The sequence below is a fragment of the Nuphar pumila genome, chromosome 15 (assembly GCF_984573655.1).
Source record: "Nuphar pumila chromosome 15, dmNupPumi1.hap1.1, whole genome shotgun sequence".
NCBI classification, from domain to species: domain Eukaryota; kingdom Viridiplantae; phylum Streptophyta; class Magnoliopsida; order Nymphaeales; family Nymphaeaceae; genus Nuphar; species Nuphar pumila.
This window is the reverse complement of record NC_143263.1, coordinates 83,779,225-83,795,465: the sequence shown is the minus strand read 5'-3', so window position 1 is coordinate 83,795,465 and position 16,241 is coordinate 83,779,225.

Below are 16,241 nucleotides of genomic sequence, written 5' to 3'. Positions count from 1 at the left end.
ATACGCGCGCGCACGAGGATGCGTATTTGTGATGTAAAAGAGGGCGAGAGGAGAGAGAGAGAGAGAGAGAGAAGCTGAGCCGAGCAAAGCAAACCCATGGTTTTATTTGTTGGCCCAATCAGATTTCTCCTGTCTCTCTCTCTCTGTACTTTTGTTCTTTGCTATTTTTAATTATAAATGTTTTTTGTTTGAAAATAATTATTTGTTGCAATTATTGAGCTGCCGGTCGGCTTCCCACTCCATTTTCCTTCATTTTATTGATTATTTTAAATGATCAATTTTTATGATGATTGATTGCAAAATAATGTGTGCACACGCGTCGTGTCGTGCACCTATGTTTTGAACTTTGTACTCCACTCTCTCTCAGCCTTTGACTGAAAAGGCTGTTTGTTAATACACACCCTGCTCTCTTTCATTTTTGTAGTTAGTTAATTGTCTTTATACTTGGTAGGCATACTTTTTTGATAATTCAACTACTTTATCAAAGTATTTAAAGGGAAAATTTACAAAAAGACTGCCAAACCTAACATTATTTGTGACGAATGCAAGTTTCATTATGTATTTTAATGTTTTTTTTTTAATTAAGGTTATTGTCATGGGCCTATTTCCTTTAATAAGACAATACAGCGCGATAGTCCTTTCTTACCGCTGTAAGCCTACTTGTCAGCTCCGCTCGCAGAAACTTGTAATCAGAGTGTAAGAGAGCAAGAGATAATAGAAGAAGAAGAATTGCAATCACAAAAAGCAATCACAATGAGGGTGAACAAAAGAAAACTTAATGCATTTAATTCACTCACAATTTTGCCCGAGGGTTATTACAGTTCAAGCATACATGTTGCCCCTTCGGGGTATTGATTCACCTGAACCGAACAACTTACATCAGATTCAACAAAAGCAAAACAGACTCTAAACGCAACTTTACAATGTAAGTCGCCAGGGAACATGATCTTTCCTTTAAATCATGTGTTGTCCTCGGTGCCATCTGCTTCATGGTAAGCCCTGACTTCAGTCAGGTAACAGTTGTTCATTCAAAATAGAGGCTCCCACGTTGGTTCTGTTGTTTCCTCCCACTACACCAGATATTTTTTCGCTTCGCCCAAGTAGTTGACCTTGTGACAAAGGATCTTACTGAGGTGCTTCTCGGCTTGTTATGCTGCCGGAGCCCTCAGCATAATGAAAGCACATTGTGGCACGCTGCGTTCTGGATCTCTATCATTTAAATAGAATTGTTTGAGGTTGCACACGTGGAACACCGGGTGTGCCTTGAAGTCTGGGGGCAACTCCAGCTTGTACGTCAGCTTGCCCACCTTCTTTGTGATGGTGAAGGGTCCTTCATACTTTTTGAGCAGTCCGCGGTGTCGCCCACGGAAGATGCCTGTGTGCCCTGGATATAACTTCATCAACACTTGATCTCCAACTTAAAACCCAACGGGTCGACGATGCTTATCCGCTCACTTCTTCATTCTCTTTACCGCATTGTGTAAGAATGCTTTCGCCAATGCATTTTGCTTGTGTCAATCGCGAACAAACTGATAGGCGAAAGAAGGCTTTCCCTTTTCTTGTGCCACAAGAGTATGTGAGGTCAGTGGTTGCTGCCCCGTAGCTATCTCAAATGAGTTATGGCCTGAAGACTCACTCATGTGCAGATTGTAACAAAATTGTGCTACGTCAAGAAGCTTCACCCAATTTTTCTGATTGACACTAATAAAGTGCCTAAGGTATTGCTCAAGTATCCTGTTGATGCGCTCTGTCTGCTCATCTGTCTACGGATGAAAGCTTGTTGAAAACAGCAAATCAAAGCCAAGTAGCCAAAATACTTTATGCTAGAACTTGCCTGTGAAGTGAGCATCACGATCACTCACAATGCTCTTTGGTATGCCTAGTGCTTCACCACATGCTTTACAAATAACTTTGCAGGGCACTCCTTCGAAGCTGAGATGAAGGTGGTATACTTTGAAAAATGATCCACCACAACCAGGATGGAACTCAGGCTCTCTACCTTTGGCAGACTAACAATGAAGTCCATGGAGATGTTATCCCAAGGACGTTCTGGAATTAGTAGAGGTTCAAGGAGACCAACAACCTTTTGATTTGTCCCCTTATCTTTCTAGCAGACAAGGCATGTCCGCGCATACCCCTCGACGTTGTCCCTCATCTGCGGCCAATAGTAACTGTGCTCAATGAGTGCTAAGGTTCGCTCCTCACCGGGATGGTCAGCCCATAGTGTATCATGGCACTTCTTAAGCAATTCACGGAGGAGGCTTCCCCACTGCGGCACAAAGATGCATCCACCTTTTGTCACGAGGATGTCATTTTGTAGCCAAAATCGATGAGTCTTCCCTGTCTATGCTAGAGAAACAAGGTGTTGTGTTGTTGGGTCCTGTTGCGTCCCTTCGCGAATGCGGGTCAACAATGTGCCCTCCAAATGCACTTCAGAAGGCTCCGCGCATGCAGCTGCCAGTTCAGACATGCAACTTAGAGCATCTGCCACAACATTAGTCTTTCCAACCTTGTACTCCAAGGCAAAGACGAACTCGGCTAAGAACATCTGTCATCGAGCTTATTTAGGCGTCAGCTTCTTCTATGTCTGGAAATAGCTTGTGGCCACATTGTCCGTCTTGACGATGAACTCAGCACCCAGAAGGTAGTGATGTCAAGTCCTGAAGTAATACACGATGGTGGTCATCTCACGTTCGTGTACCGCGTAACGCCTCTCTGCATCCTTTAGCTTCTGAGTCTCATACGCAATCGGATGACCCTCCTGCATAATAACTCTACTGATGGCAAAGTCTGAAGTGTCTGTGTGGACCTCAAAGGGTTTAGAGTGATCAGGCAATTACAACAGTGGCTCCCTCACTAAGGCTTTCTTTAAGTCATTGAAAGCATCTTGGCACGCTCCTGTCTAGAGTCAAACCTGATTCTTTTTTAACAAATCTGTGAGGGGCGCAGCAATGAGGAAATAGCCTTAAATGAAATGTCGATAGTAGTTTGCCAAACCAAGGAATGACTGCAACTCTGACACTTTGCTTGGCAAAACTTATTACTGGATGACCCTTATCTTCTGCTCATTCATACACAGCACACCATGCCCCACAACGTGGCCAAGGAAGTTGATCTCCTTTTGCCCGAAGAGACACTTCTCTTGCTTAACATAGAGGTCATTCTAACGCCCCAAATATTTAGCATCTAAATTTTGGATTTTTTTTTAAACATCAGCGAAAAAACTTTATTAAATCCTCAGTCAAATTATTTGGGCGGGTTATAAGTAATAGCACAAACTCAAGGCAATAAGTAAAATAAAGTCTTGCATTGAAATACTACAAGTTATCAATTACAACTTAATGATTTATTACAAGTCAGAATTCCTCAAGACATTCGAAGAAGATATGGTCACATGACACTATCTGCAGCGACGATCGCAATTGCTCGTCATTCTGTTTCTTGAAAAATATTAATTCAGAAGGGGTTAGACTACCCCGTCTGAGTAAGAAGCATAATATCCATATGAATGTGCACAGTGTCATGTGCACAAGTATATGTGCAACATGTTTAGATAGAACTAATACCCCCCTAAACAAGTGATGAATGTACAGTTCACTAACATCAAGTATTTTATTTTATATTCCATAAACATCAAAGCACGATACATCATATGCATGAACCACATTTAGGTTATCCTGTATTCTACATTTAAAGAATACATGTCTGAACTATGCATCACACGAGTAAACCACAATCATACTCTAACCATAGAAACCTCAAGTATTATGCGCACACTTAAAGACTTTTAGAAATATACTAACTTTAAGTTTTTCTTGTTAATTACCCTTTGGATACACACAGGCATTCGACATCGTAGCGGACTGAGACCACACGAGGGTCTATTATTTTATAACCTGTGTGACTAGCCGTACGGATATCCAAAGGGGACGGTTCACGATCGAGAGAGTACTCCTTAATGGTTAGAATTATAATTAGGATGCACTATGTACTTATGCAGAAGACTTGGATCTACCACCTAGGATGCATTGGTAGTCCTGGCCCCCTAACTTCGAGGACTGGGGACCGGGTAAGATGCCTTGCTCTCACAAAACTAGAATATCCCACAGAGTTTGTACCATTTACCCTCTCCAAGGTAAACCTTGGGTCCAGTAACATACACCATCTTTCAGGTGTACCCAAAGCCCTGGGAAACCAGTAACATATATTGTTTTCAGGTATACCGAGTATCCCGAGAAACCAATAGCATATACCGTCTTTGAGGTATACACAGAATCCCACATTTAGATTATGTGTGCATATATTACATTTTTCATTTGTTTCTTTGTGCTAGTCATAATACCACAAGGGATTTCCAATATCCCAACCCACACTCGGGATGATCTCAGTGTATGCACATTACTCATCGAATGCCCAATAGACACCAACCATAATTTCTCAAAATTTTGGCTCAACTCTGAGACGGGTATTTATACTTTAAGCATTTTAAAGTTTTATTTCTGAGCTCGGGTGTACGTTTCGTACCCCACTAACCATGCACTCATATGGCATGTCTCAAGTATAGTTTTTCATAAGTGCTCGTATGGCACTACAAGGGCTTTACGAAACTGCAAACTTAATTTCGAATGTTTCATAATTCATGACCCACCATATCAATAGAATTTATCAAATCTCATGCATTAATTTATCTGCATTTTTGAATTAGAGCTATGGTCATGACATTCACAAGTGCAAGATACATAATCTCATGTGTTTGATGGGCAAGAGTCTGTGAGACTCGATCATGCTTGATAGATTTTCAAAGTAAAAGCAATTAAACTAACATTATAGTTCTTATATCAAAGTTTTCTCATAATCATAGGTTCATATACAAGTTGATCCCTTATGCACGCATACATGTAATAACAACATGCAAATTTTTAACAATCAACTTCATATGATACAAGTTATATGTCAAAATTAATATACAACATATTGCACCTAATCATTAATGAGGGTGCCAAGTTCATTCTATGAGAATTATCGAAATCAAAATTTCATGCACAATACATTTACATGTACCTCATACGCAACTAAAATATCATGCATCCTCATTTGCTTACGTTACTTATTCATTTGCCATAAATGAATGTGAGTAGGTGTGGGCGAAAATGATTTTGTTCCACACACATCAAGATTATTGTTTCATTAATCTCAAGTACGTTACTATCAAGTTGAGGCTACTAATAGCATATTCAGAATGAGCAAAAAAGAAGGTAACCCAACTATCAATAATCTCTATGGCCCATATAACCAAACTATAAGTTTACAATGCATTTTGCCTTTATTAATATTACATTATTATCATTATTATTTTGTGTATTATACCAGCCGAATGATGGTAAGCTAAACTTTATAGTTTACCCATGTTAACGTAGAAATCTTTTAGGGTGTGATGTATGGTATTTTAAATCCATTTTGATGCAAATCTTCATCTGCTGAGTGTAATATATTTAACACTCATTATTATAAATTGTTTTAATATTTAGCATTCATTAGCATAAATGATTATGTTTATACCTAAACCACAATCTCCAATGCATAGGTTGTGTGGATACCGTATGGAGATGGGGAGGACGAGGACCAAGATGTTGTGGCTAAGGTTGTGAGACTGTCTGGCAGCGATATTTGGCTGCTTAGCAAATCTAAAGCCGAGTTGCAGCATGGTAGTCGAGTTCTCCTACAAGCTGGCTTGGGACAGTCTACCCCAAAGCAGCCTGTGGAAATGAGAAGGAAGATGAATAGTGGTGGGACCAGGAACGCGAATTGACACGAATGCTTTAGAAAATGATTGGATAGCTGAAACAAATGAAGTGTTCATGTCATAACATATAATTATAAAGAACGATAATATGACCCCAACTATTTCAAAAAATATTATGAACCCATGCATCAAAATCTTGAGATTAAGAAGAAGCAACATGGAAGTAAGGTCCCTCCGGTCCCTCAGCATGTCATGTCCCAGCATAGAAAAAACATCCATCGTGTCCCTCCAGCTACAACTACGATTCTTTCAGTTGCAGTACACAATGAGGAGCCAACAGAGATCACAAAAAAGAAGGTAATCTCCACCATAAGGTTAGAGATGTTCCAAAGGGAGAATGCGGAGTTACAGAAGCAAGTGCAGAATTTGGGAAGGCAAATGCAATCACAATATGGTACACTGATAGAGATGATTACCAGTGGTTTTAATAAGATCGAGGAAACCAAGAGGCCACCGAGGAAAGAGAGACCACCAAGGAAAAGAAAGAGATGATTTGTATGTCATAGTCTATTTGAGTCGTCAAGTGTCACTAAAAAAATATTATATAATTTTTGTATCCCGATAATTAATTGTTGTAATTCTATAATTTTTTTTTGTAATGTGACATTCTATAAATGTATGATTCTTTTTTTAATAAGTGTAACACACAAGTGCCACTAAACAAATTGTTGTAATATTTAGCCTTCATAAATAAAAGCCAAAGAAGCATTTAATATTATGTACTATCAAAATTATGATTTGCTTTTACAAGTTGTCTTCCTATCATGATTTACACAATGATTAATCAGAAGTTGAAACAATTTATACGTATGAAGGCTATGTGTTATCGCAATTTCCTTGATACCGATTGGCTTGCAACCAATTATAATTCTTTGTTGTAACGTAATATTCTATAATTATATAATTCTTTCTATAATAGATCATGATTTATTTTTTATAGAGGAAGTGTTCTATCATGATTTGTACAACCACGAACATAAAGCAGAAAAGATTTATCATATCGTGATTTGCTTTTATAAGCTTTGTCTATGTGGAAGATATGTCCTATCGTGATTTATACAATGACTGATTCATAAAAGGCGAAAAGGACTTATAAAAGATCAGGGTTTAGACCAGACTTATAAGAGATTTGTGTCATATTACCTTTTTGTTGGTGTTATATTAGCTTTTTATTGCAGGATGATATTCCTGGATTTTGCATAGAACTATGTGAAAAATTGAGGAAGTTTTTAATTATGGAAGAGAAAAAAACTCATACGTCAAGAATACCTAGAAGGCAACGAACGATGCGACCCCCCAGGAGTAATATGATGTATAGAGATTTGTAACAAATTTTGTAGACTATGTATACAAATTTTGTAAGATTGTATACAAATTTTATAAGACTATGTATACAAATTATGTAAATCTCTTTTAGTTGAAATAAAAATTCAATAATTACCCTGATTTTACTAAACATGTCAATAAGTTAAACTAATCATTGTCTATGACATAAATGTCATTGTGTAAATTGCTATAGGACACTATCTGGTATAACGATTCAAATACAATATATGTACAATGATTTGTTTTATCGCAATCTACACAACGAATGATAAAAGGCAAAAAAGAGAAAAAAATAAAACAAATTGATACGATATTTATTGGTAAAGTACAAATCTAGGTAACTTCATAAATACAAACCGACGTACAACCATATCGATTTAAGTTTCATACTATAATAATATTTGTCCTATCACGATTTGCTTTTGCGAGCTTTGTCTACGTGAACGATATGTCCTATCTATCGAGGTAACTTCATAAATACAAATCGATTTCGTTCATAAAGACATCATTGTCGCAGTAACTTCGTAACTGCAAATCGACGTGATTTATAACAACATTCATTTACAAAAAATACGAGTATTTAGTTATAATACATTATGACCAATGGTTTGGCTTAGATATAATACATGACCATCATCGTCAATGAAAACAGATGTGATCATCAACAATACCACCATGTCCGAATAGTGATGTGCTTCGAATGCAATCCATATGCGCATGAAATCCAGCTTGCTAGTGCAGAAAGCTTCAAGGCATAGCTGACGAAGCTGCAGAATGTATGAGATCCCATCGTCATCAATATGTTTCTATAGGCAAAAAAGATGAAATTGCACAAGTGTAGCAAATTTGTCATTGTTATATTATGCATAAACTTCGATATACTTCACGATAAATACGCCACAGTCGTAGTCTCCTCGTTTGTTTTAGATCGATCATATATAAGGCTTTGCATGACCAACATGCAACCAAGCCCTTCGTTCATGCCAGTGGGCATCGATTTAGGGACGATGACTGTGGTGTATGTGTCAAGAATATATCGATGTATACACAGAGATAATCATCATCAAAGATTATTCAGATATTTCCTCACGGCGTGAAACAACTAGGTTATCAGTATCAAACCCCATCTATCAAACATAAGTAGAAGGAACACCGAAGAACAAAGAAGAAAGAAAAATACAAGAAATAATAAAGCAAAGGAGAAAAAAGAAGAAGAAGAAGTTGCATTGCTGCAAAAAAGAGAAAGAGATGTTAAATAGATTAGGGTTTTAGACCTGGACAACGAGTCAAGTTACGTAGGGTTTTACACAGATATATAATAGGGTTTTACATACATCAGGGTTTTACGTACATGTACACAAATCAACAAGATGTTTAGACTTAGTGAAGTACAAATCGAGGTAACAACATAAATACAAATTGATTTACAACTTGATACTGATTTAAGTAATAGTTGCAAATTGATATCATTGTTTTGTTCATAATATTTTAGTAACAGTTACAAACCAATATGAGTAAATCACGATATTATATATCGATATTGCTAAAAAAAACAAACAAAGACATATCATTATCGCAGTAACTTTATAAATACAAATCAACATCCCGATAATTATTTGTTGTAATTCTATAATTATTTATTATAATTCTATACTTCTTTTTTATAACGTGACATTCTATGAGTGTATAAATCCATTTTTAATAAGTGTAAACACAATTGCCACTGAACAAATCATTGTAATGTTCGCCCTTCATAAGTAAAAACTGAAAAAGCATTTAGCATTGTGTACTATGGAAATTATGATTTATTTTTATGAGTTGTCTTCCTATCGCGATTTACACAATAATTGATAAAAGGCTTAAACGTTTTTTACGTATGAAGGCTACGTGCTATCGCGATTTTCTTGATACCAATTAGCTTGCAACCAGTTATAATTCATTATAAGTTTTTTTTTCTAAAAACTTATCGGTTGACTAATTAGCAAATTCATTATTGTAATATTTAAATATTTGTTCGAGTTATTTAATGTTAATTAAAAAAATTATGAAATCTTTGCAGAGTATTTGGGTCAACCCAAATGGATATGGAAAGAGTTTCGACTCAGATGAGGGTTTAAATTGGACCTATAAGAGATTTGGATCAATTTAAGACACAAATAGATCTCTAATGTAAAGAGTATTTTAGATCCATTTAGAGACCAAATTAGATCCTACTAAGAAAATAAGACATCAAATCTACTTGAAGACTTAATTAGATCCCTTTATGTAAATTAACATTTGGACTCGTTTGAAGTTCCAATTAGATTTCAATAAGTAAATAAGACTTTTGGATCTACTTGAGACCTAAATGAATCTCATAAAGGTAAAATGAATTTATTTTGACCTGAATTCAATTTGAGACCCAAATAGATCCTACTTAAGAAAACAAGATTTGGATTCACTTATGATCTAAAAGAATCTTTTTAGTGTGTTATGAATTTTACTAGAATATAATAAATTTTAGATCTATCTAAATTCCAAATGGATCCTACTTAAATAAATAGAATTTGGGTTCATTTGAGACCCACATAAATTTAATTAAAATATATATATGTAAATATGTATCTCTCTCTCTATATGATAGTTTAAATTGAGTTTGAATTTGATGAGAGCTGAATGGGTCTCACAACCAACCCAATCCAATCACTCCCCCACCCAAATTCATCATCTGAATCAAATACATCACATCCCACCAAATTCGTTTGACCGATCACGGTATTTGTACAACCAAGGACATAAAGCGAAAATGATTTTTCCTATCACGATTTGCCTTTACGGGCTTTGTCTATGTGAACGATATGTCCTATCATGGTTTACATAATGATTGATTCATAAAAAGCAGAAAAAAATAAAGAAATTGATATGTTTAGACTTAGTAAAGTACAAATTGTGGTAACTTCATAAATACAAATCGATGTACAACTTGATACCAATTTAAGTAACAATTGCAAATCGATATCACAGTTTCGTTCATAGTATTTTAGGAATAATTGTAAACCGATATGAGTAAATCATGGTATTACACATCAATATCGTTCACAAAGACAAATGGTTGTCGTAGTAACTTCATAAATACAAATCGATGTCCCGATAATTATTTGTTGTAATACTATAATTCTTTGTTGTATTTCTATAATTTTTTTTGTAACGTGGCATTCTATAAGTGTATAAATCCATTTTTAATAAGTGTAACACACAATTGCCATTGAACAAATCATTATAATGTTCGACCTTCGTAAAAAAAAAAAAGCGTTTAGCGTTGTGTACTGTGGAAATGATGATTTGCTTTTACGAGTTGTCTTCCTATCACGATTTACACAAAGATTGATAAAAGGATAAAATGATTTTTACGTATGAAGGCTACGTGCTATCATGATTTGCTTGATACTGATTGACTTGCAACCACTTATAATTCATTCTAAGCTTTTTATGAAAACTGATCGGTTTACTAATATGCAAATTTATTATCATAATATTTCAATATTTGTTCAAGTTATTTAATGTTTAATTGCAAAAATTATGAGATCTTTGTAGAATATTTGCGTTGACCCAAATGGATATGGAGAGGGTTTCAACTCAGATCAGGGTTTGGATCGGACCTATAAGAGATTTAGATCATTTTAAGACACAAATAGATCTCCTCTAATGTAAATAGTATTTTAGATCCATTTAGAGACCAAATTGGATTCTACTAAGAAATTAAGACATCGAGTCTACTTGAAGACTCAATTAGATCTCATTATGTAAATTAACATTTGGACACATTTGGAGTTCTAATTCGATTCCAATAAGTAAATAAGGCTTTTGGATCTACTTGAGACCTAAATGGATCTCATGAAGGTAAAATGAATTTGTTTGGATATGAATTCAATTCGAGACCCAAATAGATCCTACTTAAGAAAACAATATTTGGATTCACTTATGATCTAAATGAATCTTTTTAGTGTATTGTTAATTTTATTAGAATATAATAAATTTTAGATCTATCTAAATTCCAAATAGATCCTACTTAAATAAATAGAATTTAGATTCTTTTAAGACCCAAATAAATTTAATTAAAATATATATGTAAATGTGTCTCTCTCTCTCTATATATATAATAATTTAGATTGAGTTTGGATTTGACGAGAGCTAAATGGGTCTCACAACCAACCCAATCCAATCGCAGTATATGTACAATGGTTTTTACTTTTAATACAGTTTATTCAGAGAACAACTTTTTGCGCAACGATTCAACTATAGTATATGTACAACGATTTTTATATGTAAAGGCTAGATGAGACAATGATTTTTACTTTTAACAAGTTTATTCACAAAATAACTTTTTGCGCAACGATTCAACTATAGTATATGTACAACGATTTGTATATGTGAAGGTTAGATGAGACAACATTTTTTACTTTTAATATAGTTTATTCACAAAATAATTTTTTGTGCAACGATCCAACTACAATATATGTATAACGATTTGTATATGTTAAGGTTGGATGAGACAACATTTTTTACTTTTAATAGAGTTTATTCACATAACAACTTTTTTGCGTAATAATTCAAATACAATATATGTATAATGATTGTTATATGTGAAGGCTAGATGAGACAACAATTTTTACTTTTAATATAATTTATTTACAAAATTATGTAGCTAAAGAATTTGCACGTGATTTTTGTGTTCTATTGCTAACTTTTGAATTGAACTGCGTCTGTCATGAAACAAAACAATATAAGACACTACATTAAGTTTAACAAAAAATGCAAACATCCTTCCAACATTGATTACATAGCAAAAGACTTGTAAAATTAATGCCATCATTCCACTCAATTTGGTCGAAAGGATTGAATATTTCAATGTTATAGTGCACGTCTGTAGGGTATTGCTGCATGTTGAAATTACACAAGTTAGATATTGATAAGATGCACGTAATGCAATTTACATGAAAAAAAATATAATGTATCACATACTTATTCATGCAAAGGGCTTGGTTGCTTTTTCTTAGGGGCTGGTTGTTTTTTAGACCTTTTTTTTGCCAACCAATTCTAGTGCACCCTTTATCCTCCGACGACTGTGATCAGAGGCAGGTTTCCTTTTGATACCCTTCGCTAGATAAATTTGATAATCATAATCTACAACGTTGACTTCTAACTTATTGAAAATGATGTTTACGCTTCGGTGCAACTTCTCATGCAGGTCATAAGAAACATGATTTTCAGCTTTGTTGTTCGCTCCTATTTTCTTAAAGTGGTCTTCATGAGCTGCAACAAACTTATGGTAAATTAACTGCACATTTTCAAGTAATTCCCTTGACACTTTTCTCATGCATACATAGGCTTCTTCACTTTTCGATGTCAAATATGCAACATGCATAAGTGACCTAGATAGTTGTTGATAACGGGAGGCTATGTGGTACTTCTCATCAACACTAGATGTACTGACATTATCTGTATCCAGCTGTTCAATCTTCGCTTGTCTCGTCCATCTTCACATTAAATATGACTTAGGTATTTATTGTATCTTTTCTTGATTAAGTGCTTTTAATGCATGATGACATAAAATACTTTTAAATTCATACATTTTGCACATACATTAAACTATTCTGTTGTCAACATTATATGTAACATGTGCTTCTTGCCTTTTCAGATGTTCTTCGCCCTCTCATACAATATGGTATTTGTGCATATTCTCAGTTTGCATACGTCCTTTTATGTTGCAATTCATGACATGTATAACCTCTTTCTTAATACATTCAAATAGAATTAATGTATACAGATTTGCAGATCACATCAATATTTTTATGCCCAAAGTTACATGGTGTGTGTTGAAGCATTTCACATCTTATTGAAGCTCATTCTGTCTAAGATCGTCTACAAATAATTCATATTGTTTTATGAAGTGAAACATTGTTAAACATAAATACAAGGTTTTTTTTAAGTGTGGCAATGCATAGATTCTGCTCTTTGTGTACTTATCATACATGCACAAAAGTATTGTCTTCCATATGCCAATGCCAACTTTTCTTTGTCTCTATATAAATTTTGTAACTACACACAGTCTTCAAGGTCGTACATATGAATTATTTCCTCCCAATCAAACATAAAGGTGACCTCATCTACACTCTCAAGTACACACCTTGGTAACTTTTTTATCAAACCCTGACTTCTGATTAAATATATGTCCTATGTTCTTTGTTGCATTTTAAAAGATATGTCATAAATATATGCGATGATGTGCATCTGGCCATGCATGAGACACTGTAGTCGCAATTGCGTGTTCACCATTTATAAATACAACTTTAAGGTGATTCCCATTCATTGCCTGTGTAAATACTATGAGCAACCACTCAAAGGTTTCTTTGGTTTGGTCATGTAAAAAAACACCGCCTAATATGCAACTCTATAAGTGATGATTTACTCTAACAAACTGCGCAAATGACCACTGTTTAATGTTAATTTTCATTGTCATATACAAAATAAACACATCATTGAAGTATTCATAATTTACTATTGACTTTAAATCTGCCCAAAACATATTCACAACATATTCATCTTCATCCAGTTGCACTGCACTAAAGAAACCAGGGTCATTGTTTGATTTCTTCCGTAAGTAATCAACCAAAGAACCCATTTCTCCATTCTTCATGTTATATGTGCTCTTCCTTCTTAAGTGGTTTCTTAGATCCATGGGTGTGAATGACACATTCTCGCGACCACCATCTATACACGCACACAAATTATATGGTTTACTTGGTGAAATGATGACACTATCAACTATTTCAGCAATTGCAGCATGCACTTCAATTACTTTACGATGTGACCTTAACATAGGAGTCATAAATGAAGCTACTAATTCATGGTTATGATCACAGATTAAAGTACAAACTACATATTTTTCATTCGAAAGTGTTCTTAACGCCATTCTTGCTGTACAACCACATCTTGAATTTGGTTTGCTCCTTGTTGGATTTCCACTTGACTTCTTCTAACCTTTCTTATAACAAACATATATCTTTCTCACCATGACACACTGTGCATTTTTTGACCAAGAATACCTTCTAACACTGAAGCCACGTTTGAAGGCATAATCATTGTAAATTTGTATGCAACTTCCTCATGATTAAACTGCATTTCTTCTACGGGAACAAAGTTAAGTGTATTGTCATGATTGTCTACTTTATTATCGAATTACATTTCTTCTGCTGGAACATTCAAGTCAAGAGTGAATCTAATACTTATACTCTTCTTATCATGTGCATAATTAGTGCACACGTTCACTTCTTCAGGTGCGTCATTAGTACAGATGTTCACTTCTCCATAACTTTCTAATGATTGATACACATCATCTTCACTGCAACCAGATGACATGCTCACCACTGTCATAAGCAAGATATCAATTTGCGTTAACCATCACATACATTTACTACGATTTATTCAAGATGCATATAACAATGGATACCGATTAATTAAACAAGTCAAAGAAATGATTGAATGAATCACAGTATAAAAGCAACAACGATTTGTTATTTACTTATACTATGCATCGAGTTGTTATTTACCATGAGAATAAAAAATTTTATTTACCGTAGATGTGTGTGTTGACGATAGCGATTCACGTGACAACGATTTATCGTAGATGTGTGTTGAAGATAGCGATTCATGTGACAATGATTTAATTATATCTACGACATTGTGAAACAATTTCAATAGAGATCGCTAAATGAGCAACGATTTGAATACGCAAATCGCTACCGCAAACACGCAATAATATAAATTTTGCACACACATGTTTTAAAATCATACTAGAAATATTTTACAAATCGACACTAGAACACACACAATATCTTATAAATCGATATACATATCGCATAATATATTACAAATCGATACGGCAATTCAGCATAATAGCTTACAAATTGATATTAACAAACAAAACAATATCTCACAAATCGTTAATATATTACTACAACCGTGATTTGCGATACATTGCATATATTGAGTGAATGAACAATACCGAATGGGGTAGAGGGCCTTCCTCGCATCTCTAACCAAGCATTATTGTTAACAGGTCCTAACGTCCTACAAATATCTTTAATTTTTCATCCGTCGAAAAGCCAACATGCATCTACAATAACAAAACAATGCCTTAATGGCACTCACGACAACATACATTCTTCAACAATAGTACGATGACATGAAAAGGTACTCACAACACCTTAATGACACTTGTTGGATTGTTTGTGCATCATTGTTTTTTTTCATACTGCCTAACAAAAATGCAGAAGAAGAGAAGACTGTAAGAAAAGATGGCCGACAAATCCCACTATGACGCCCACCAATGATCAAACCAGTCAATCTCCATGAGGTAAGAACAAACCCGAGAGTGTTTTGTAACAGAAGGCATGAACTACAAGGCGACAATGTGTTATAACACAAGCTAAAAACCAAGGCGATAACCTGGACTCATAGGAATGTGCAAAGCTATTTACGAGCACACATTTCTGTCAAACACATATCTATCTTTTTTATATGTTATTTATCGTTTTTATATGTTGTTTTATTATAAAATCATCATAGGTAACATTGTCATATGAATTATCGCAAATCCCAAGATATTCCTTCCGTACACCCCACCCTCCTTAGAAAAAGTATTGTGGTTGTAATTTAGAATCACACGATCTTGAGAAAATCAAAGAATCATATGGCATTTCAAACATGCCCTAGTACTTTGTACCACAAAGATACTGATACTATTTGACATGCAACTCTTGATTTTGATAGCTTGAGGCTTTTTTTTAACTTGAATAGTTCATTTTTTTTTCTAGAAAATAGGACACAAGGGCACACATTTTCTTAATTTTTATCATATAAAAAATATCTTTGATATTTAGAGTCGTGTGACATGAGTTACAATGACACGCATCCCAAATGGCGTGTCAACCCATCTTTATTAATTATTATTAAAAACATCAAAAGCGTTCATATGTCAGAGTCGTGTCACATGAGTTACAATGACACGCATCCCAAATGGCGTGTCAACCCGACTTTCTTTGCACTTAATAAATAAATTATTGTATATTCT